This window comes from Mus musculus, chromosome X (assembly GCF_000001635.26).
Source record: "Mus musculus strain C57BL/6J chromosome X, GRCm38.p6 C57BL/6J".
NCBI classification, from domain to species: Eukaryota; Metazoa; Chordata; class Mammalia; order Rodentia; family Muridae; genus Mus; species Mus musculus.
This window is the reverse complement of record NC_000086.7, coordinates 101,973,217-101,995,161: the sequence shown is the minus strand read 5'-3', so window position 1 is coordinate 101,995,161 and position 21,945 is coordinate 101,973,217. Positions and strand designations below refer to the sequence as shown.

General features: G+C 46.3%; 1 protein-coding gene across 6 annotated transcripts in view; it reads right to left on the bottom strand.

Annotated features, from left to right (window-relative positions):
- Nucleotides 1-21,945, bottom strand: part of Nhsl2 (NHS-like 2) — a 242,795-nt gene that overhangs the window by 96,894 nt on the left and 123,956 nt on the right. The window lies entirely within an intron of this gene.

The following is a 21,945-nucleotide window of genomic DNA, read 5'->3' as shown; positions in this document are numbered from 1 at the left end:
GAGACAGGGTTTCTCTGCATAGCCCTGGCTGTCCTGGAACTCACTTTGTAGACCAGGCTGGCATCGAACTCAGAAATCTGCCTGCCTCTGCCTCCCGAGTACTGGGATTAAAGGCATGTGCCACCACGCCCAGCCAGACCTCTTTTTATTTTGAGACAAGGTTTTACTAAATTGCTCAGGTTGGCCTGGAATTTATCCAATAGCCCAGCAAGGTCTTGAACTAGCAATCCTTTTACCATAACATCCTGAGTAGCTAGAATGACAGCCCTGTGCTACCAGGATCAGCTTGATATATACAGCACACCCACCACCTCCCATGTGCTAGGTAGGGATGGCCAGAATCTCACACATGCTAGGCAAGCCCTTTATCACTGAGTCACATTCTCAGCCCCAGGATGTTATTTAAATGTTGGCATGATCAGTAAGTCTACCTGATCTAGGGGAGACTGCGGTAGAAATGAGGAGGTCAGGAGGCTAACTCACCAGCCTCCTGTTGGAAACAGAAGCATAAGATAGGTTACATTGCCATAAAGGTTACACTTCCATAAAGCCCATCTAAAGACTCAATAATCATGCCCATTGCATGTATGAGGAAATCGAGGCCCAGAGAGGTTCAGTAATGTGTATTCGAGAGTGTATCCCTTGGACAAAATAAAATCAGGATTTGCTCAGCTGCCTGGCTTTCTTCCAAGTCCACTCAGAACTGAGAGACCATTTCCTGCCTGAGGGATTCATTCCCCAGGATACGACGTGGTCTTCCTGCTTCAATCCTGAAAATCCCTGGGTATTCTGAACAAAGGAAAGGGGATTGAGGACTGTTTGACCCAGCAATCAGCCAAGGGGATACAGGCGATTAGAACAGCGCATTCCTCCTGTTTTCATAAACATGTTGGGCTCTAACTAAGGGAAAAACCATTCTTTCTTCTGGACGGGGGAGTGGACAGGAGGAGGGTGGTGATGGTATATTTGGAACTAGAGAAAGAAAAAGCTGCCAACTTGTGCCTTCAAGGAAAGCCCAGGGGCGCAGGCCAAGACAGAGGAAGTGACTTGCCAACTCCCTCTTCACAGCCCCCACAGTTATTTGCGAGAAAAAGAAGGCGGGATTGTCCCTGCCAAAGACATGAAGTCCTTTACAGAGCTACAGAGCACTTTGTTAGCAAAACCTAGCATCCCCGTCACTATGCAAAGTGTGCTGGAATGTTGCCATGGCAACAGGCAGCTGGGCCCCTGAATCAGCTCCAGGCCTGCTTTGGCAGTAAGGCCCAAGCCTGCGGGGGGCATCTCTCTGGAGGCCAGGAGGGAGGGACCTGGGTTGTATCTGTTGATGAGGAACCCTGACTTTTCTTTCAGGTCACTAGGCTTTGGTGACTTGTCCCTTTGGGAAATATTTCTTGAGATATCCAACTTCCATAAACACAGTCCTTCAGGTTAAAATCATCTGATCTGGTGGCTAGGTTCCTTCCTTCCTTCCTTCCTTCCTTCCTTCCTTCCTTCCTTCCTTCCTTCCTTCCTTCCTTCCTTCCTTCCAGTTTTGCATAATGCCAGGCAAGTGCTCTACAAGTAGGCTACATATCATTTCATTTTTTGGGAGGGACAAGGTCATGTATAGAGCAGGCTGGACTCCAACTGTTTATGTAGCTGAAGACAATGACCTTGACTTTCTCTCTCTCTTTCTTTCTTTTTCTTTTTCTTTTTTCGAAGCAGGGTCTCATGTAGCAAAGCATGCCTTGAGCTCACTATGCATTGAGTCTGAACTTTTGCTCCTCTGACTTCCACCTCCTCAGTGCTGGGTTCACAGTACACACCATGTGGTACTAGGGATCACACTCGGGGTTTGGTACAAGCAAGGCAAACATGCTACCAACTGAGCTACTCCCCTTTGCTTTTTGAGTGACTGGGTAATGAGAAAAAAAGAAAGAAAGAAAGAAAAAGAAACATCCAACTGCTATGAAATAAAACTCCCATATGATACAAATGTAAGAAGAAACCAAGCTGGGCATGGTGGCGCATGCCTTTAATCCCAGCACCTGGGAGGCAGAGGCAGGCAGATTTCTGAGTTCGAGGCCAGCTTGGTTTACAAAGTGAGTTCCAGGATAGCCAGGGCTAGGAGGAGGAGGAGGAGGAGGAGGAGGAGAAAGAAGAAGAAGAAACAACCAAAGCCCAGAAAGGGAAAATGACTTGACAAAGGTCACACAGCCTTGGCGGTGCCGGGGACAGAGCACAGTTCCTAGACTTGTAACATAGTGTGAGTTTTGCTAACCATACTTCTTCCTGTGGGTGCTGAGGAGGGAAGAGATCGAATCCCTGGTAGGGTCAGTCTGTGGCTGAGCCATATGGGACCCTTTCATATTCCCGGTAGCTCCCCTGCACCGCAAATCTGTCAGGGGACTATTCCTAGCTCATATCTCAGAGAGGTTAAGAAACTGGCTCAAGATTACATGAGATGGTGGTTCGTTGTTTTTCTTACTGGGTGGGGGGTTGTTTTTCCACTGAGTTTTGACTTTACAGACTGCTTCCATGCCTCACGACATGGGCCCATCTTATAAGAGGAAACGTAGCTCTTTCCCTCTGTGTGAAGATTAGATACAATCACAGGGATACTAGGTGCTGTCTCTACTCTTTTTCATGTCTAGAAAGTGTTCTGCAGCCGACTGCCAGGCTGCCACAGTCAGCAAGGACTAGGAAGCACTGGGGTGGCTGGGCCTCAGATCCCCATATGGAATATAGTGCTGGTTTACAGTTGCTAGAACAATGGAGGGAGAATGCACACAAAACCCATACTGCAGATTGGACAAATTAAGGCTCAGCAAGTGGTACTTTCTTTCCAGATTATTCCCATTGAACTTCATTTTTTCAGCTACAGGGCCCCCTACCCTCACTCGATAAAATTTTACATTCACTTCCTTGCCATATGCATTCATTGTCACTTGCCAGCTCCCAGAGTTGTTTCGTTCATTCAGAAGTGAAAAGCATCAAGAAGAGCAAGCTCCTCCCTCCCCCAATAAGATGGCTCACTGGTTTAAGAGTGTTTGCTATACAATTATAAAGACTAGAGTTCAGATCTCAGTACCAGTACACCCTACAAAGGCCTGTAGCTCCAGCTCTGAGAGATTCAGTACCCTCTGTTCTGGCTTCTGTGCATGCACGAATACACTCATGAACACACACAAACACACACACACACACACACACACACACACACACACACACACACACCTCAGTAAATCCTTAAGAAAAATAAAGAGATACCATAGAACCAAATTTAGTGACCATGCCTTTAATCCCAAATCTTTCAAGGCTGAGCCAAAATTTTGGTCAGGGCCAGCCTGGTCTACACAGTGCATCCCTGACTTCAAATAAGAGAAGAGAAAAGAGAAAGGAAAGGGAGGGGAGGAGAAGCAAAGAGAATGGAAGGAAGGAACAGAAAGAAGACAAGGTGACCCAGAATTGCTTCTTGGGGCTGAATATGTCATTTAATGTAGTGCTTGCCTAGCATGCGAGTGGTGCCTAAGGACAGTGAACCCTTAAAAATGAAGAATGGGGGCTGGAGAGATGGCTCAGTGGTTAAGAGCACTGAATGCTCTTCCAGAGGTCATGGGTTCAAATCCCAGCAACCACATGGTGGCTCACAACCATCTGTAATGGGATCTGATGCCCTCTTCTGGAATGTCTGAAGACAGCTACAGTGTATATGTATGAATATGTGTGTGTGTGTGTGTGTGTGTGTGTGTGTGTATGAATAGGCTGGAGTGAGCAGAGCCAGAGCGGGCCAGGATCTGATGCCCTCTTCCGTTGTATCTGAAGACAGCTACAGTGTACTCATATACATGAAATAAATACATCTTTAAAAAAATGAAGAATGAAAAAAAATTGCCAATAAAATGGAAGTTGGCAAGGGAACTAGTAGGCAATAGTCTAAAATAGAATGAAGGTCCCTGGTATGAAGCAGAGGAAGAGAGCCAGTCAGGTGGATGATGAGGCAGGTGGAAGGAGACCCCAGCCATGCCTGTAGAGGGCAGGAGAAGAGGTGTGGATCTCATGGGGAAGAGAACTGGAAACTTCTAGGTTAGGGAGTGGTCTGCAAATGCCAGTAGTGGCTTTGTATGGAGACTGATGGGAGAGGGATGGCGAGCAGTCAAGGGGCTGTGGGAGCGGTGGGGTGATAAGCAAGGTGGCCTGCTTGGTGCAGAGACTAAGAGGAAGGAGGGAGAGCAGACCTCACTGGTGAGGCAGGGCTAGTATTGATGATGTCTCTGACTTAGGGAGCCTTAGAAGAGAGGCAGTGCGAGAAATGGAAAGAAACATAGGTTTGGCTGCTGTACATATAGCTGAGAGGCAGGGAAGACGTGCAACTGGAAGCTCAGAAGAGGTCAAAGCTGGAGGCAGAGAGCCATCACTAGCTCCTGGGAGACTAAAGCCTAAAGGTGGATAGAGGGCTGGTGCTGGGGACAAAGGGAAGCATGGACATTGGAGGTTTGTGTCATCATGTCTTGCAACACCTGCACTGCGCTGCACTGGTAGCCTTCCTGATACATCCTAGGCAGTGCTCCACTTCATGTCCAAAGCGTACATGATATACTGAGGGCAAAGACCATGTGCATAGGTGCATGCATGGGACCCCAGCAAGCCAATAGAAGAAGTGACCCTGGCATCTAGGATGAAGCTTGGGAATCCCAACAGGTCATAAAGAATTAAGAGGCAGGAAGAGCTTCCTTAAATCCTGAGACACAGCCACGGCCCCAGTGGCAGAGACAGGTTTTCAAAAATTCAGAATCTTCAGTTGAAAGTTTACACCTTATCTTTGGTAACAAATCCCCTCAGCTGTTTCTTTGAAGCTCCAGGCTCACTTCGTTCATCTTGGAGAAGAAGAATGTCTGTCAAATACTGAGTCTGACTACTGTAGTTCTTTCAACTGAAATTGATGTTCCACAGAAAAAAAAAGGCCTGTTGAGCTCTTGCCTCTCCCCCCGCCCCTCAACCCCGGAGCTTGCTGAGGAGCGACCAGCTCAGTGGCAGCACTTGCTATGCTCTCTGTTTCTTCACACAGGATATTAAAATGACCTGTGCACAGGGGTGACGGTTTAATAAAATGAGCCTTTTCCATTGCTTTGTCAAAGCTATTTTTCAATTAGACTGGGAGCTTTCTTAATTTTCTTTCTTGAATAGTGTACAATGGTAGTGAGTGCAAGGACAGGCGTTAGCACCCATCCTTATGGTCCTTCCCGACTTGCACATGTGGACTAGATAAGCACACAATACATATTATCTAACTCAGAACTGCAGTGAGGGAGGGAAGGATCCAGGGCACAGAGAGGCTATATGACAGAGATTATGGTGTAGTCTGGGAAGTTTGATGGTAAATAGAACTTCTCATTCATGTTTTAAGCTGTTAGCATATTTTCTTTTTTCTGGAGCTGGGAATCAAACCCAGGGCCTTGCACAAATTAGGCAAACGCTCTACCACCCAGAGACACCACAGCCTTCATACCTTTGCAAGAGCCACACAGTTCCTTCTATCTGGAGGATGCACTGGTCTTGCAGAAGACCTGAGTTCGGTTTCCAGCATCCACACTGGGTGGCTCACAGCTGCCTGCTAGAGATGCAGGATTATCCCAATAAGCGGGAGCTGCAGGCAGTTGTGAGCCACCCAGTGTGGATGCTGGAAACCGAACTCAGGCCTTAGGCAGGACCAGTGCATTTCATTACCTTAACTGCTGGACCATCTCTCTAGCTCCCGATAATATTATTTTTAAATTAAAGGAATAATTTTAGGTGTATATCTGTGAACCATTTGCATACCTAGTATTTAAAGGCCAGAGGGGCGCTGGATCTCCCTAGAATTGGTGGTACAGATGGTTGTGAGCCATTATGTGGGTGTAGTGCAGGGTCCTCTGGAAGAGTAGCCACTGCACTTACTTACTGGGCTGACTCTCTAGCCCCTATAACCAATGTTTTGATGTGCTACTTTGTACATGAATCTTTGGGCATTCATTCCATTCTGGTTATTTCCTTAGTATGCACTTGTAAAAGCTGAATTGCCAGATCAAAGGGTATGCACGTTTTAAAGTCTTTTGAAATGACCTACAATATTGTCCTGCAGAAAGGCTGCACTGATTTACATGAAAAATAGGCCTGTAGGCTGGAGGGAGAGCTCAGTGGGAGAGCACTTGCTTAGTATGTAAGAGGTTCTAGGTTGAGTACCCTGGATGTACAAAGCCTTCGCTAAAACAGCTGGACATGGTAGTGTACGTCTATAATCCCCCTCATTTGTGAGGCAGAGGCAAGAGGATCTCTGTGAGCTTGAGGCTAGCCTGGTCTGCACAGCAAGTTCCAGGACAGCTAGAGTTATAGAATAACAAGGTCTTGTCTAAAGAAGAGAAAGAGATTTTTTTCTGTATTTTTCTAATCTTTCTATTTTAACACGCTGATGTATATTGTTATTCGTTTAAAAAATATTTTTGAAGAGCCTTTATTTGGCAAGGGAGATACCCTGAGTGCTACAATGTTTTTTTCTTTTTCAATTAATGTTCTGTGCAAGCGATGCAATGGCGACAGCATACTATACACATTTTCTCCACCCCACATTTGTTTTAACACAGTCACTTTGTGTGTGTGTCAGTGTGTATGCATACTCACATGTGCAAGGGTACACGTGCATATGTATGTCTACACGTATATGGAGGAGAGGTCAACCTCAAGTGTTCTTCAATTGTCTGCTTGTTTAATTCATGAGTGTTTTGTTTTCTCATATGTCTTTGCACCACTTGTGCCTGGTGCCCTTGGAGGCCAGAAGAAGGCATTGGGCCCCCTGGGACTAGAGTTACAGCCAGTTGTGAGCTAGTATATGAGCACTGGAAAATAAATATGGACTGTCTGGAAGAGCAGCCAGTGCTCTAAACTGTTGAGACATCTTCCCAGCCTTATTGTGCTCTTCTTGAGACAAGCTCTCTTACTAGGACCTGGAGATCTCACTGTTTAAGCTAAGTTGGCTGGCCAGTGAGCCTTAGGGATGGTCAGGTCTCGCCTCCCTAGCACTAAGATTACAAGCTACATCACTACATACAGGTCTAAGCAGGTGCTGAGTATCCAACTTAGGTCCTCACAGTTGCATGGCAAGCACTTTAGCGACTGAGATATCTCCACAGCTTTGCTCAACTCATTGTAAAGGCTGCATTGTATTCTTCCCTTTTGACATTACCAGAAATGTGCGTTTATTATTTATCAACAACAATAATAAAAGTGAAGAAGTTTGGAAACCAAACCATCTACAGAAGTTAGTCTACACTTGGAATTGGTTTAAGTAATCTGCTGGGTACAGGGGGAGAAACATGACATCACTTTTTAGAGTCTACAGGAGGAAAGCAAACTTTTTGTTTCAAGGTTAGGAGCACTTGAGCTTCTATTAATCAGTTGATTTGTTTTTATCTGTGAATCTTGTAACGATTCTGCTGCCCATTTTCGTTATCTCCCATGAAAGCCTAAGAGCTACCTTTGGGACTCTCATTTATCACGCAGGGACTTCCTGACATCCAGTCTCTTACTACTTCTTTTCAACTCATCCTTGTTTACTCTTTGCTCCATCCTCCTCTTGCATCAAATTTTGGGTCCAAGTATTGGGTGCATCTTCATAAGCCACATTAAATCCTTTTTTTAAATAAGTCAAGGTATATATATATTTTTTCTTTTTTAGCAAACGGAGCCAAATATTTGAGTCTCTGATGCAGACCTCAGGAGGCGTATGGGCAAGACGAAAACAGAAAGATGCCTTAAGAAAACAACAAAAACCTAATTGGAGGTCAATCAATTTTTGGGCTATGTGCGTCAAAGCTGAGGTCTTCAGCTTCTATACTCGAAAAGCAATTTAGCACTCATGTTCCCATGGTAACCGTGCTGGCTGGATGGAGAAGATGCAGTGGCCTGGCCTGGCGGTTGCTGGGGGAACTCTGGCTACTGGCCTCGTGACTTTGCTGGAGTCTGATCGGTTAGAGTCCCAGGACCTTCCATTAACTGGGAGCTCTGGGTTTGGATCTCACTAAACTTGCCTAAGAGAGATAAAAGGAGGGGAGATGGGGTGGAAGTTCCTTTGCACTTTGTTCCTTCTTTGCTCCTGCTAATGAGACAGCCCACTGGGAGAAGTACCTCCCTCAAGCTTTCCCTTTTCAAAGGGGCTGAAAGAGCTGGGGGGGGGGGAAAGGGGTTGACCTCATTAGCATATTTGAGACTCCAATCCAATTGATTGATTTGTGCCTCCAAAGAAAGGTTGTGGTAAGCGAGGGGTGGGGAGGGATGCCTGGAAGTTAGAAAAGAAACACTCTACGACACATGTGACATCACCTTCCACACTCTAGGAGATTACACAGGAGTACTTCTCCAATCTGGGAGAAGGCTTAGACTTCTCAGCATAAGAATCACAAAGGAAAATGTTACCATATGCGATATCATCTTTTAAAAAAGTTAACACACCCCCAACATACAATACCCTAGAAATCACAGTAGCAAGCTAGGAGAGAATGTCTGCAGCCGAGGACAGAAAGGATTACTACCTTTACTACACAAAGAGCTTTAAGCAATGATCTCTATGACAAAAAAGGAAAAAAATACATTTTATTTTTCAAAGTACAAAAAAATAAAAATAGCGCCGAGAGATCAGAAGAGTCCCTTTGTCCTTTGAAAGGGAAGCTGTTAGGAACTGCAGGCGGATCAGCTCAGGCTCCTGCTAAAGTTACTGGAGGCTAGGGCTACAGCTCAGTGGTAGAGCACTTGCCTAGCATTGCAGGAGGGCTTTACATCCATACCCAGTTCTCCCCACCAAGAAAAGAAGCCCTGGAGAGAAAGAGTGTGCAAATGTTCTTGTTGTTCTATTGGGAAGTTGCAATCTGGGGGTGGGGTGGGGTGGGGAGGGGCTTAGGAATCTTATTCTACTGATGTAAAAACAATCGCTATAGAATAGACTATAAAATGGCACCAGAAGCCGCCATTGACATGGGCAGGTAGGGAACTCTGGTAACACACAGTGCATAGAGAAATATTTGACTTCATCCCAGCATGTCCTTGGGAAGAGGACTGCAGAATCACCAGATTCCCCAACCCCTGATACTTACTGCATAGTCTGAACTAAGGTAAGCAGAGGCTCAATGAGGCCACGCCAAGAAGTCCTTTACTGCTGTTTTTGCTCACACGAATTCTCCATGGTGCACCCTCTCAAAGGCTCAGGAGAAGCACCTTGTAGATAGTTGTCTGTCTCAAGCTCTTATTCTGACAAGGAGAGACAGACCTTGTCTGTATGGCTGCAGTTACTAGGAAGGACTATTAATTTCTTGACTCTCAGTGAGTTGACGATAGAGAAGAGTCCCCTCAAATAAGCAGAGGCACTTACTACAAAGGGTCTCCAGGCCCTGTTGGAGTTTGCGTGCTCTGCATGTTATAAAAGAAACAGCTTAGGAATGGGCTTTGAAGGTTCTATAGGAGTATATGAATTGGGATGAGCATAGGAACCGGAAGTGAAGGAAGGTAAAGGGGAGTGGGGAGGATCTCGCAAGCACTGTTTCAGCTCCACTTGGCTATGATTCTGATTTGGTTGGTTGGTTTTGAGACAGGATATCACTATGTAAGCCCTGGCCTGCTGGAACCGGATAGGTAGACTAAACTGGCCTCAAACTTACAGAGATCCTCTTGCTTCTGACTCTTTTTTTGTTTTGTTCTGTTTTGTTTTTTTTCTCCCGAGACACGGTTTCTCTGGTTTCTCTGTGTAGCCCTGGCTGTCCTGGAACTCACTCTGTAGACCAGGCTGGCCTTGAACTCAGAAATCCACCTGCCCCCCCAAGTGTTGGGATTAAAAGCGTGTGCCACCACCGCCCAGCCTGCTTCTGACTCTTAAGTGTCAGATAGAAAAAAGTAGCCACCACCCCCTCAGGTTTGGTTGTGACTCTGAATGTTGCCACTGCCCTCAGCAATACCACTGTAAAATCATAGACTTTATATGGTCTAGACAATGGCTCCCCTCCAATCCTAAAGTGGAGGGATACTCTCCCTTCCCTTCCCTTCCCCCACCAGGCAGGAAACAGTCAGAAACAGGATCTCATCACATCTCTGTAGCTTGGGACTTTGTACATAAAAATCAAGCCTCCTCTTGAGAGGCAGGCCCCTTCAACAGGTGCTAATAAGAGAGAAATGCTTCTCTCTCAGAGCTGCTGCCTGTTAGGAAATGTCTAGGGAGAGGCCATGGGGGGGTTCCATCCTTGTTAGGCCAGCTCAATGCCAGAACCAGACAGAATGATAGCTTGGAAGAAGCCCTGCCTGCCTTTTCCATTTGCAACCTGGAGGGGGGCCTCCCTTCTGCACAGACAGGAAACAACAGGCCTGAAAGCCTCTGGGCAGGAGCCCCAGCTGGTTAGGTTAGGTCAGGGCATCCTATATTCCCAAGGAATGGCTGAGGGACAGGGGTCTAGTGGCCCGAAAGGAAAAGAGTCAGAGGGCTGCCATGCAGCTAAGACCCTGTGCACATTCCCCTTTCCTCCCTCCCCTCCACAGACTATCTCTAGCAGCCAAGACCCTCCCCTTTTCCAAAAATCCTGGGACCTCCCAGGCTACTCTGAAGCCTAGAGATCACAGGCTACTCCCAGCATCTTTGTGCTCTAGCTAAGACATGGCTTTCTTTCCTCAGTTTCCAGTCTTCCAGTGCTTTGCCTGCCATACAGCAAGCTCATTCTCACCTCTACTTGGTGCTGGGTGCAGGAGACAGAAACTGTGAGGGACTATCTAGCCGCTCCAGTTCTATGTACCTCAGAGGCTTTTAGGGGCCAGCCTCCTCAGAGGCTGCTAGCCAAGCACACATTCTCTCCTCCCTTCCCATCTGAAGTGTCACACTGCAGCACCCTCACCTGGCTGAGCAGCTGCTCAACATCTAACCAAGCAGGCATGGAGCAGACATTGTTTCCTTTGTTGGAGGCATGGTCATTCACAAGAGAAAATGAGACCCATGTTGGCTAAAGCTGCTTTTCAAATTTGAGTCAAGAGGCTTTGCATCTGGTTTGTAGAAGCCTGAGGACCAGTAAGAAAGGAAGAGAGCATAGAATGAGCTTGTCTGGATGGTGTCAAGATAAAGTATCATTGAGGCAAGGCTTGGAAATCCAGTGGTCTTCTTGGGTGGGAGGGAAAGAACGTGACTAGGTGTGACCAAAGACGCACAAAGGTGATAACGGGAGGCGACCATAGTCAGAGGCCCACTGGAAAGAGCTGGGACTTCCTGACTGTGTCCTGGGGCAGGGGAGGTGATACTGGCAGTTTGCCTGGACCAATCCTGCAGAGGTCTTAACACCAGCTGGGGAACTAGATCTGGACGTGCTGTGCTGGGGGAAATCTGAAACAACAGTGACCTGGTGGTGTGGGGGAAAGCCAGACAGGAGAGAACTGGCTAGGAGGTGGATCACAGGGCCTGGCAGTATCTAGGACATTCCACCGATGGGAGGAGAGTGCAGGATGTCAGTACCCAGAATGTTTTGTTTTGCTAGAAAATATCATGGGCAGGCTGAGGGAGGAGCTTGGTTGGTGGAGCTTTCAGGGCATGCACAAGGTCCCCGGTTTAAATGCACAGCACTGCAACATCACAGGCAAACAACACATGTTAATACTTGTTCATGTTGGGTGTGGTCATCTTTTCACTTTTCTCTTGGCATATTCTAAGGAAAAACAAAGAAAAGAAAAAGGAAAGATGAAAGACAGAGAACTGGCCATTATCCCATGTAACAAATATGACCATGCCTCTTTTATTTTCACTTTAAAAAAAGATTTATTTTATGTATGTGAGTACAATGTCGCTCTCTTCAGACACACCAGAAGAGGGCATTGGATGCCTGAGCCACCATGTGCTGGGAATTGAACTCAGGACCTCTTAACTGCTGATCCATCTCTCCAGCCCAAAACCATAGCTCTTAAAAAACATTTTTTAAAAGATTTATTTATTTTATTGTATGTGTATGAGCGTTTCCCTGGTGCCCAAGGAGATCATAAGACCGGTGTGGGCTCCCCTAAAACTGGAGTTACTGATGGTTGTGAGCTATCATGTGAGGGCTAGGAACTGAACCCAGGTCCTCTGCAAAAGCAACAGGCGCTCTTGGCCACTGAAGCTTCTCTCGAGCCCCAAGTCCATGTCTTTTACGGAAGTAAGGAAGTAGGAAGAATAATAGGAAAAAATGACTGACTACACAGGTCTTAATGAATGCCGTATCTCAGAGGTTGAGCTCTCAGCCACAGTTCCACTGACCTGCCTTTGCCGACTCAATTGAGAAAACAAGTGCATGAAAGCTACCCCAGGAAGAGCACAGTGCCCTATGGCTCTTGCCAGGCCAGGATACAAAAGCAAAATTTACACATGTATTCCCCACATGGAATACCAGGGGTCCTGGCACCGAGGCCAAAGCAGCAAGGTCCAGCTTTTTTTTGGGGGGGGGATGCTTCTGAAAGGGAGGAAGAGGGGGGCTTCCATGGTACTTGAGCAAGAAAGAAGGATGGTGGAATCAAGGGGAGGGGGTATTGCTAGAACTATACCTGAAGCTCCGGGAAGATTTAGTTGTTCTGGTTTTGTTAATGGCCTTGTGCCCAGAAGAGAACCATGCAGGTGCTTAGTACACACAAGCCCAGTGACTGAAAGAGGACAGTGAATGGCCTGAGGGGAAGGGAGGACACCTGAGTGTCCCAGCTCCATGTCTATATCTTGGTTGTTCATGGAGTAAAAATTTCAGATGTGCCAAAGCAGGTATTCATGTTTCTAGAGAATTCCTACCTCTACCTGAGGTAGGGGCTGGGAACTGGGGTCTGGGGTCTGGGGTCTGGGGTCTAGGATAGAAAGATTGGCAGGAGAAAGGGATATGGGACAGTAGAGAAGTGAGCTTCAATGAGCCTGAAGGCTCAAGCAACACAAAGTCTGTACAGAGACAAAGAGGTGTTGAGAATGGGGTTTAGGTAAGCAAAATGGACATCAGAGTTAATAAGGAAGGGATGGGATCTGGCCTCCACTGCATATCCTAGAGACATGCGATAGATGCTTTTGAGAGAATTAGAACAAAGCATCCTCAGGACATAGGACTACTGGACCCTGGGCTTCATCTCAGCTCCCATTGACTCAGGTGCCCTTGCAGGGGGTAGCTTGCACAACCCTACACAGCAGCTCTGACACCAAGACTAGCATTCTGAACAGTTAGGTTCTTTCTAGTCTCCCATCATTTAGCAGCTGACAACCACCTATTGGGGACACTGCTATTGTCTTGGTTGCTGTCTCTGGTTCCCAACTCCTGCAAGTCCACCTTGCCCTGACCACAGCAGGACTTTCTCTGGCAGGAAGATCTACAGAGCCAACAGAGAGCCATTAGTTCTCCAGTGTATTCTATTACCCTATGTACAAAGACTGTGTATTCTACACCTCAGTTAGGAATGCTCAAGCTTTCGTACCCTTCCCAAGCAAGTCAAGGGGAAAAGACAAGAAGCCACAGGCCAGAAACAGGCTGCTGCGCCTCCTGGTGTTACCTAAAGGAAATGCTCATGACATTTCTGTGGTACTATGGAGAAAACCCCCTCTTCCTATAGCAGAGCTCCTGGGCATGTCCATGTATGGTAAATTGTGGGGATGCAACAACTGTACCTCCACAGGATTCTTGCTGGTATCTTTATCAACCTTTTTCAAGCAGCAAAGTTTGGAGACTTCAAGAATATTAGTGGCCTATGGACAGGAGCTCTGTCACTGTGCACAATCCCAACAAAGTTACTTAGCCTACCCTTCCTGACCCTCTTTTACTTGAGATGGCAGCTGCCCTCCTTTTTTGAGATAGGGTTTCAACATGGTGCCCTGACTGTCCTGAAACTCACTATGTAGACCAGGCTGGCCTCAAACTCACTTAATCTGAGCATCTGCTTTTGCATCTGTATCATGAAGAGAAAATTATATCTCTCTAATAGGGTTGTCATGAGGACTGAGTTAATCAAATATGTGTTTAGCTTGGTACCTGTCATACAGCAGATGCTCAATAAATGTCACCTGTCATCATGAATATGAGGTACAAAGACAACGAATCAGTATGGACAGCCAATTTGAATATCTGTGACAACAGGATTTGTCCCACAATGGGGACCCTCCAAAAATTGACTTTTGAAGCCCCCGGAGCAGAGTCCTTTGTTAGGCAGTTGGTGGCCTTGATTCCTGACACACTTGGCTTCCCCCTTATTTCCCTTAAGCCTATTTGCTCTTGTACTGATGTAAATGAACCAAGCTGTCCCAAGGGCTGCTGGCACTAGGAGTTGGCCCTGGCACCACCACCTTGCACCATAGTGTGAAGAACACATTTTTCCATTCCCTGCCCCGCATGCTGAGTCTCATGACAGCTGTGAGAAATCTGGGATGGCCTCCTGGACTCCCTGAACCCAGTCTTCAGGGACAAATATTGAGCTAAACAATCTTCCATGGCACTGGTCTTGGTACTGGTGACTAGGATATAGACCTTAAGAAAGGCCCCGGAGTGATTGACTCCTATGTCATCCAAGAGCTGCTGGCAAATGTCCCATTCTTAAAACATTTCATGCTGTGACCATAGTCATTGCTTCCTGAGAGCGTACAGGTCCTGGAAATCGGGCAGAGCAATTCTCTCCCTAGTTTTGGTGGCCTCACAGGGACCATTTATGGACAGCCTATGTATAACTGATAAACACCAGCTCCCTTCTCCTTGCCAAAAACCACTGAGAAAGAAAGCCTAACAGAGGAGAGGGACAGACCCTTGGAGGAAATGTGAGAGTTCCTGGCATGGTCTCAGGATGGTGAGCAAAGAGGACACAGAAGTGAGATGGGGGGCTGGGGTAACCAAAACCAAGATCACATTTCAACTTTACAACCTCGTGCACATGCATTACATTTCAATTTTGGTGAAATAATCTCTCTCTCTCTCTCTCTCTCTCTCTCTCTCTGTGTGTGTGTGTGTGTGTGTGTGTATGTGTGTGTGTGTGTGTGCATGTGTGTGAATGAGTGCACTGGGGAAATGTTGTATGGCTGAATTCTGCCCCCAGCTTCCCTAGGGCTTTTAATCTCAACTCTGCCATTAATACATGTGTGACCAGGATGGAGCTTCCTTTTTCAATTAAACTTTTCTAGAAATGCCCTCAGAAGCACACGTGTCTCCTTATTAATGTCTGAGATGTTTTTAAATCCAGTCGAGATGAACATGGAAATCAACCCTCACAGCAGTGGACACTGTTTGCAGTGCTCCTTGGACCGCGGGCATTAGGGAACTATGACCTATCAGGGTTGGTTCACATTTTCCAAGAGTTGGGCCTAGTTAAGCGGGAAGAAGGGCTTGTACCGTCTGGACTGCAACAGGCCCAGATCAAACAAAGGCTACCATCTAAAACGAACTTTTTCTTCTCTAGGGATTTAAAATGGCCATACATGTCTTTTTGCACAATGCTCTGACCACAGGTCTGCAGGCCACACAATTTGCGTTTACAAAAGTCTGTTCAACTGCTTTAGTTTTCTGATGTCACGGAGAATTGGCAAGTTCCAGGGACACAGGATAAGCCCCTTCAATGACAGGTAAAAACCACCTAGACAGAGCAGTAAGCACTGCCCCCCCTCCTTCCCTCCCCCACCCTACCACTTTCAGGAAGAAGTCTCTGTTCATGACCAATGAGAATCAAGGATGCTTCATGGCAACAGAGGGGCTCACCCACTATTGGTCATGGGATGTTGCTAAGCACTTTCATTGGTCAATTCTTGAAACTCCCTGGGTCCTGCATTCCTAACCTTTTAAGGTGATCGGACTGTCTTTGCTGCTGGTCCTGCCCTCAACCTTATCTGATAGGTAAAAAGACAGTCTCTTCGACAACGGCTGGCAGCCTGTCCTCCTCCACGAGTATTGAATGGCTCTGGACTGGACAAATCCATCTTGAAATTGTGAACAGCTGGAAGGTAATTCTACATACATAGAAGAAGAATGGACCCGGCCAAATACTGGAAAGTGGCAGAAAGTTTACACTTTGTAAATCTTCAGTGTTCAAAGCAGAGAGCAAAGGACTGGCTGTGCCTCCTGAGGGCTGCTGTGAGAGGCATCCCACAGCACTTGGCCAGTGTGGATGCAAGCTGGCAGTGTTTCTTATCACGAAGGAATCTGGTCCAGGCCATCTTTTTCCAGTGCTAGCAAATGCAGAAAGCTTATTAAACTTGAGAGCCTGCTGGTGCTAATAAACTGGCAGAGCCATCTGGATTCTGCTCCCAAATCCTGAGCTAAAAATTATGCTCCAGGGGCATTTCAAGGAGAGAGCATGCAGAGCAAAGGTGCGGGGATCACCTTGGCATGGTGTTCCTGCTCCTTGGTGTCTGTGATACAGACCAAGCCCCTGTTGCTGGCTCAGAGGAGGATTGAGACGTAGCAAATAAACAGGCAAGCCTGCACCAGGCACCGGCTACTCACTAGCATATGTCTTTTTCCGTTTCAGCCCAAACATCATTACCAATTTGGTAATGTTCTCGCTATCATCAAGGGCGTGCAGATGGGAAAGCCAAGAGGCAGACAGGTTACATGACTCATCCAAGGTCACAAGTAAAGAGGAGGGGGATGTTGTGCGCAGATGCTTTTCTTCTCTTCCCCCCCTCCTCTTTACTTGTGACTGCTGAACTGATATGAGCAGCTTCCTCGTGCTCTCACTATCAGGCCTTTCCCTCCACGATACACTCTCGAACCATGAGCCAAAAGAAGCCCCGTCTCTCTTAAGTTGCTTCTTGCCCAGTATCCAGCTGCATCAATGAGACAAGTAGTGAATATAACCAGCCGCCTTGAGTGCTATATGTAGAGACAAAAAGCCAGTTGAGGCCCGTAGATCCCACAGTGCCTTCTTTACTCTTGCACAAAGATTCAGCCATCCTGACCAGCACGTGGGTCAAGGTCCTTTGTTCCTTGACCATCCCCACTCTACAAAGGATGTACATCCAGTCTTGAGCCTTAGGTGACATCTGGGGCTCCTGAAAGCCCACCTTTCAGTTTGGGGACTCCCCTTATTCCCACAGGCTAGATGTGTCCTGTATATAGACGATGACCTGTTTACCTATTGCAAAGATTATGCCGTGCTCTCCAGATAATGCCATCTGTATCAAATTACACTTGAGTTTTCTTCCTACATATCTGGCTCTTGATATTTTATACAGATGGACTCTCATGCCATGGAATGACTATAATTTAATTTCAGCACCTATTTTATGCTGGAAGGTGGGGAATTTACTAGATCCTACTGATCCCTACCCAACAAACCCCCTAAGTGCACCATAGACCATTAACACTTCCTATCTGCATATAGGAGTTTCCAGCACACTGTGCCACCAGGGCCACATCAGTTAGGACATTTCTTTGGCTCACTTTTCTTATGCAATCTGGTGTTTTCTGGGGACCCAACCATATGAGGTCCAATCTGGCAATCTAGCAGGTACACCAGTGGATGCTCATGCTGAGGGAGCCCACGGCTCTTATTTAGAGAATAGAACTCTCCCCATCACCAACTAGGCTGGAAATACAGAAATACATGGAAACTGGGTTCACTGAGCTCACCCACATCCTGGTTTCTTGTTTTGAGAGAGCCCTAAGCATGTGAAAATCCAAAAAGGCAAGATGACCTCTCCTGTTAACATGTTCTAAAACACATAGTCCCATATCTTTCTTTTTTTTGGGGGGGGTGTTGATACAGGATCTCATTATGTATCTCTGTCTGTCCTGGAACTCCGTATGTAGAGCAGGCTGGCCTCAAACTCACAGAGATCTGCCTGCCTGTACCTCCTGAGTGCTGGGATTAAAGGTGTGAATTTTAAGTCACTTCCCCCATCATGAAGCAGTCTCGCCATAAGTCTCAGTCCACTGGGCTTAGGACTGTTCTGTTTTCTCTCCACTGGCTGTGCTCCCCAATCCCAGCACTCACCACATTATCAGCTCGCTCCTACCAGCTGCCTAATTAACTTGGTAGCTCCTTAAGGGCAGAGGTTGGGGGCCATTCATCTCTGTCAACCCCACGCCACATGGTGAGTGTGTGACACAAAGGAAGGCCAGCTAAGTGTGGGCAGAACAAATAGAACAGTGGGGTGCAAGGAGAGGTCCAAGTTGATTTCTGCACAGCTTTCTCAGTTTATTGTACTTGTAGAGCTTTTACTAAGAAAGAAACTAATTGAATTTCCATTTGCCTGGAAGAGCAGCAGGGCTTAAGAATGTAGACCCTAGGTGGAATGGAGAGTAAATATTTGCCAAAATAACCAACTATGTGTGGCCTAAAAGGGCCAGGGACCACAATAGCCAAGAGAAGGTCATGGAAGTACTGAGGCATAGGAGCCTCTGAGAAAATGGATACATTAGAAAAAATGTTTCTGAGCTGGTGGTGATGGCATTCAAATACAACCCCAGTGCTCAGGAGGCTGTGGTAGCCCAAGGCCAGCCTGGGCTACATACTGAGACTCTGTCTCAAATACCACTGCCATCATCAACAGTAACAAAACTAGAATGAACAAATAAAAAGGGTCTGGGAATTTAGCTCAGCCTGACAGGATTGCTCTGGCATGGCAAACCCCTGGGTTTGAACCCTAGTTGTTTCTGAGGAAGCACTGTGTAATGAAAGTGAGGCTGGAGGGTTAGAATCTCAGCTCTATTGCTTACTGTGTGACTTCAATCTTCTGGGGACATCCTCCTGGAGACAAGGGTGGGGAGGAGGTATGGGATGTGGAACAGTTGGAGGATGGATGAGGGGAATAAAATATGGAGTTTAAAAATAAATTCCAAAGGAAAAAAAAATAAACAGCTGCCCAATCCTTCTAAAAAGGACCTACTGAAAAATTTTTGAAGATTTACCTAGGTGAGTTTGCAAAGATCCCATTGTCTTCAGGGTGAAGTCGCATGCATGTATGGGGTGGTTTATTTACCTAAGAATTTTGATTTAGGATGGTAGGTGCTAATAAATTGGTTATATAAAGGGGTTTAAAGTGTAACCAGGTTAAAAAATGAAGTAGGGTAGGGAGTGGCGGCACACACCTTTAATCCTAGCACTCAGAAGGCAGAGGCAGGTGAATCGATGAGTTCAGGGACAGCCTGGTCTACAGAGTGAGTTCCAGGACAGCCAGGGCTATACAGAAAAATCCATCTGGCGGGGGGGGGGGGGGCGGGGGGAGACTCAAAGTAAAGAAACAGTATGCAGTCTGGCCTGTATTAGTTACACTTCTTATTGCTGTGACCAAATATCTGATTAAAAATAACTTAAAGGAAGGAAGATTTACTTTGGCTAATGATTGGACGGGTTACAGTCCATCATGGCAGGGAAGGCATAGTATAGCAAGAACAGCTCACAGATGTGGCAGAGGGACTTTGATCACATCTGGATAGAACAGAGAGCAGAGAGACTTGAATGGCAGGGCATGTGTCAGGTTTTTGCTTTTTCCTCTTGTTATGAAGTCTAGGCCCATAGGATGGCACCACCAACTTTAAGGGTAGATGTTCCCTACTCAGTTAAACCTCTCTGGAAAATGCCTCCACAGATACATTTAGAGGCGTGTCGCCTAGGTGATTCTAAATCTAGTTAGGTTTACAATGAAGATTAAACATCACAAGATCTATCTTTCCATGTCAACAGTGGCCACTGGACTGAGTCACATTCCCTCTCTCGGGCCTTCTCTCCTGCATTCTTTGCTCAGGACTCTGTACTTGTGATGCACCAAAACCTCAACTGTGGGCCCAAAGAAATCCTTCCCTTTAAGATGTTTCTGTGTCACAGATCACCTGTTCAATAATAGTCCATCACTGTCTGTCTCTTACCTACTATGTTACAATGGCATATTTATATGTGTAGTGGTTTGATTAATCCTGTGAATCTGTAAGCAAGGCCCAAATTAAATACCCCCCCCCCTTTTTTAGGAGAGTTGCTATGGTCATGGTGTCTCTTCATAGCAGTAGATCAGCAACTTAGATAGTATCCATGGGGTTAGAGAGATTTGAGAGCACTGACTGCTCTTCCAGAGGTTCTCAGTTAAATTCCCAGTAACCACATGGTGATTCACAACCATCTGTAATGGGATCCAGTGCCCTCTTCTGGTGTATCTGAGGATAGCAACGGTGTACTCACAGTCATTTCATCCTTTAGTCAACAAGCATCCAAGCAACCCCTTTATGGGTCACAGAGGACCTGAGCTAAGAGATAAAGATCCAGGAATGACTAAGGCCCATCTTAAGAGCAAAATCATGGGTATTATCTTTTTAAAAAAAGATTTATGGGATGTTCAGGAAAGTGAAGAATGAAGCATGTTCGACCTTGCAGAGTGACACTTGAATTTTACTTTGGGATAGGAGTGCTCCAAGGGCCATCCCATGAATGTAACTCTGGGATGCAAAACTGCCTCCAGTACTTCCTAGGTCTAGGATTAAGGGCAAGTGACCTTCTCTGGGCGTCATCATACAAACCTAAAAATACCTCTTTGCTGAGTGTGAATGGGGACTAAAGAAGGTGGGTACCTGTAGGCTAAGTGACTTACTGTGGACAATTAACTAGTGTCCTTTCTGGTACTTTGTAAGTCTAAGAGATCATGCATGGGGCAGTGGATGGCAAGTAAAATCTGTCAATATAGGGCTGGGGGTGGCACTCAATGACCGAACACATCTCTAGCACAAAACAAAAACAGCAACAAGAATCCCAAACAGAAACCAGAGCAGAGGATGTACGTTCCCACTCGGCTTCCATTTCTTCGGCTACCCCCGCAAGGAAAGATTAGGATACATTCCCCTGAAAGGAAAAGCAACTCTCCAGTCCTCTACTGAAGGCCATCTGTGGGTCAGCTGAGCTCAGCTGCAGCCAGCCACTCTTCATTCATAGTGCCCAGGGCTGCAGGCTTCCTCATGGAGACTGACAGGACTCTGAGGGGGTCTGATATATTGCCGAGGGTGGATGTGAAAGTGACAGGAACAAGAGGAATTTCAATAAAACCACAGTGAGATGAGACCAAGGTTGAGACTGGGCAAAGAAGATGCAGATGTGAGTCCTAACTGTGTGTGGCCTTTCTGGAGGAGCCCTGAGTACCCATGCTAGCTTCATACTGGTCCCAGCTGGCCTGATGTAACTAGCCCCCACCCAGCCAAAAGAGGCCAGACCACAAGCAGGTCTTTCTGAAATGTTTCACAGGCACCAAGTAGGGATTGTTGGTTGGAAGTGAACCTGCTACTAAACTTGACTGAACTTGAAGTTGTAGACCTGTACAAAGGGCAGTTCATATTACCATTGCAGGTACGTGGTGGAAGAATGAGAGGAAACCTAAATGTCTAAGAACTAGACAATGTGTTATTATTGATTGTTGTCTTTTATCAGGGCTGGGGACTGTGCACTAGGCAAGGGTTGTACCAACCAGCCACACCCTGACCTGAGAGTGCACACACTGTGCTACAGAACAGCATTCAGAAGCATTTTAATAGAATATTCATTTTATAATATGTGTCTGCATGGATAAATCGACAAAGCATAAACATAAAGTTACAGAAGAATATACAAACACAATGTAATGCCATTTATATAAAGTTACAAGACATACAAGATGATATTCTACATTAGGGGAGAGAGAGGGGGGAGAAATGAGAAACATAGACATTGAGGTTAGAAACAACTAATTTGGGCTACTGATTACTTCTGAGATGGGGTGGGGCTCACAGCTGGATCTGTAATAAGCTGTTTCTTAGAAAAGATCTTTAGCAAATGTGGCAAAATGTTTCGCTATGACATTTTTCTCCCTACTTTGCTATCCATTTGAAAGCATTTATAATTTTGAAGCTTGGCAGGAAGCCATTTATGGCTGCCCCTGAGTATTTTAGCCTCTTGCCCATCACTCAGGGCCTGCTGCAGCAGGCACGGGCAGAGGCTATTGCAGAGCATGGCCACACAAGCTTCTGCCAGCTCTGGAAAGGA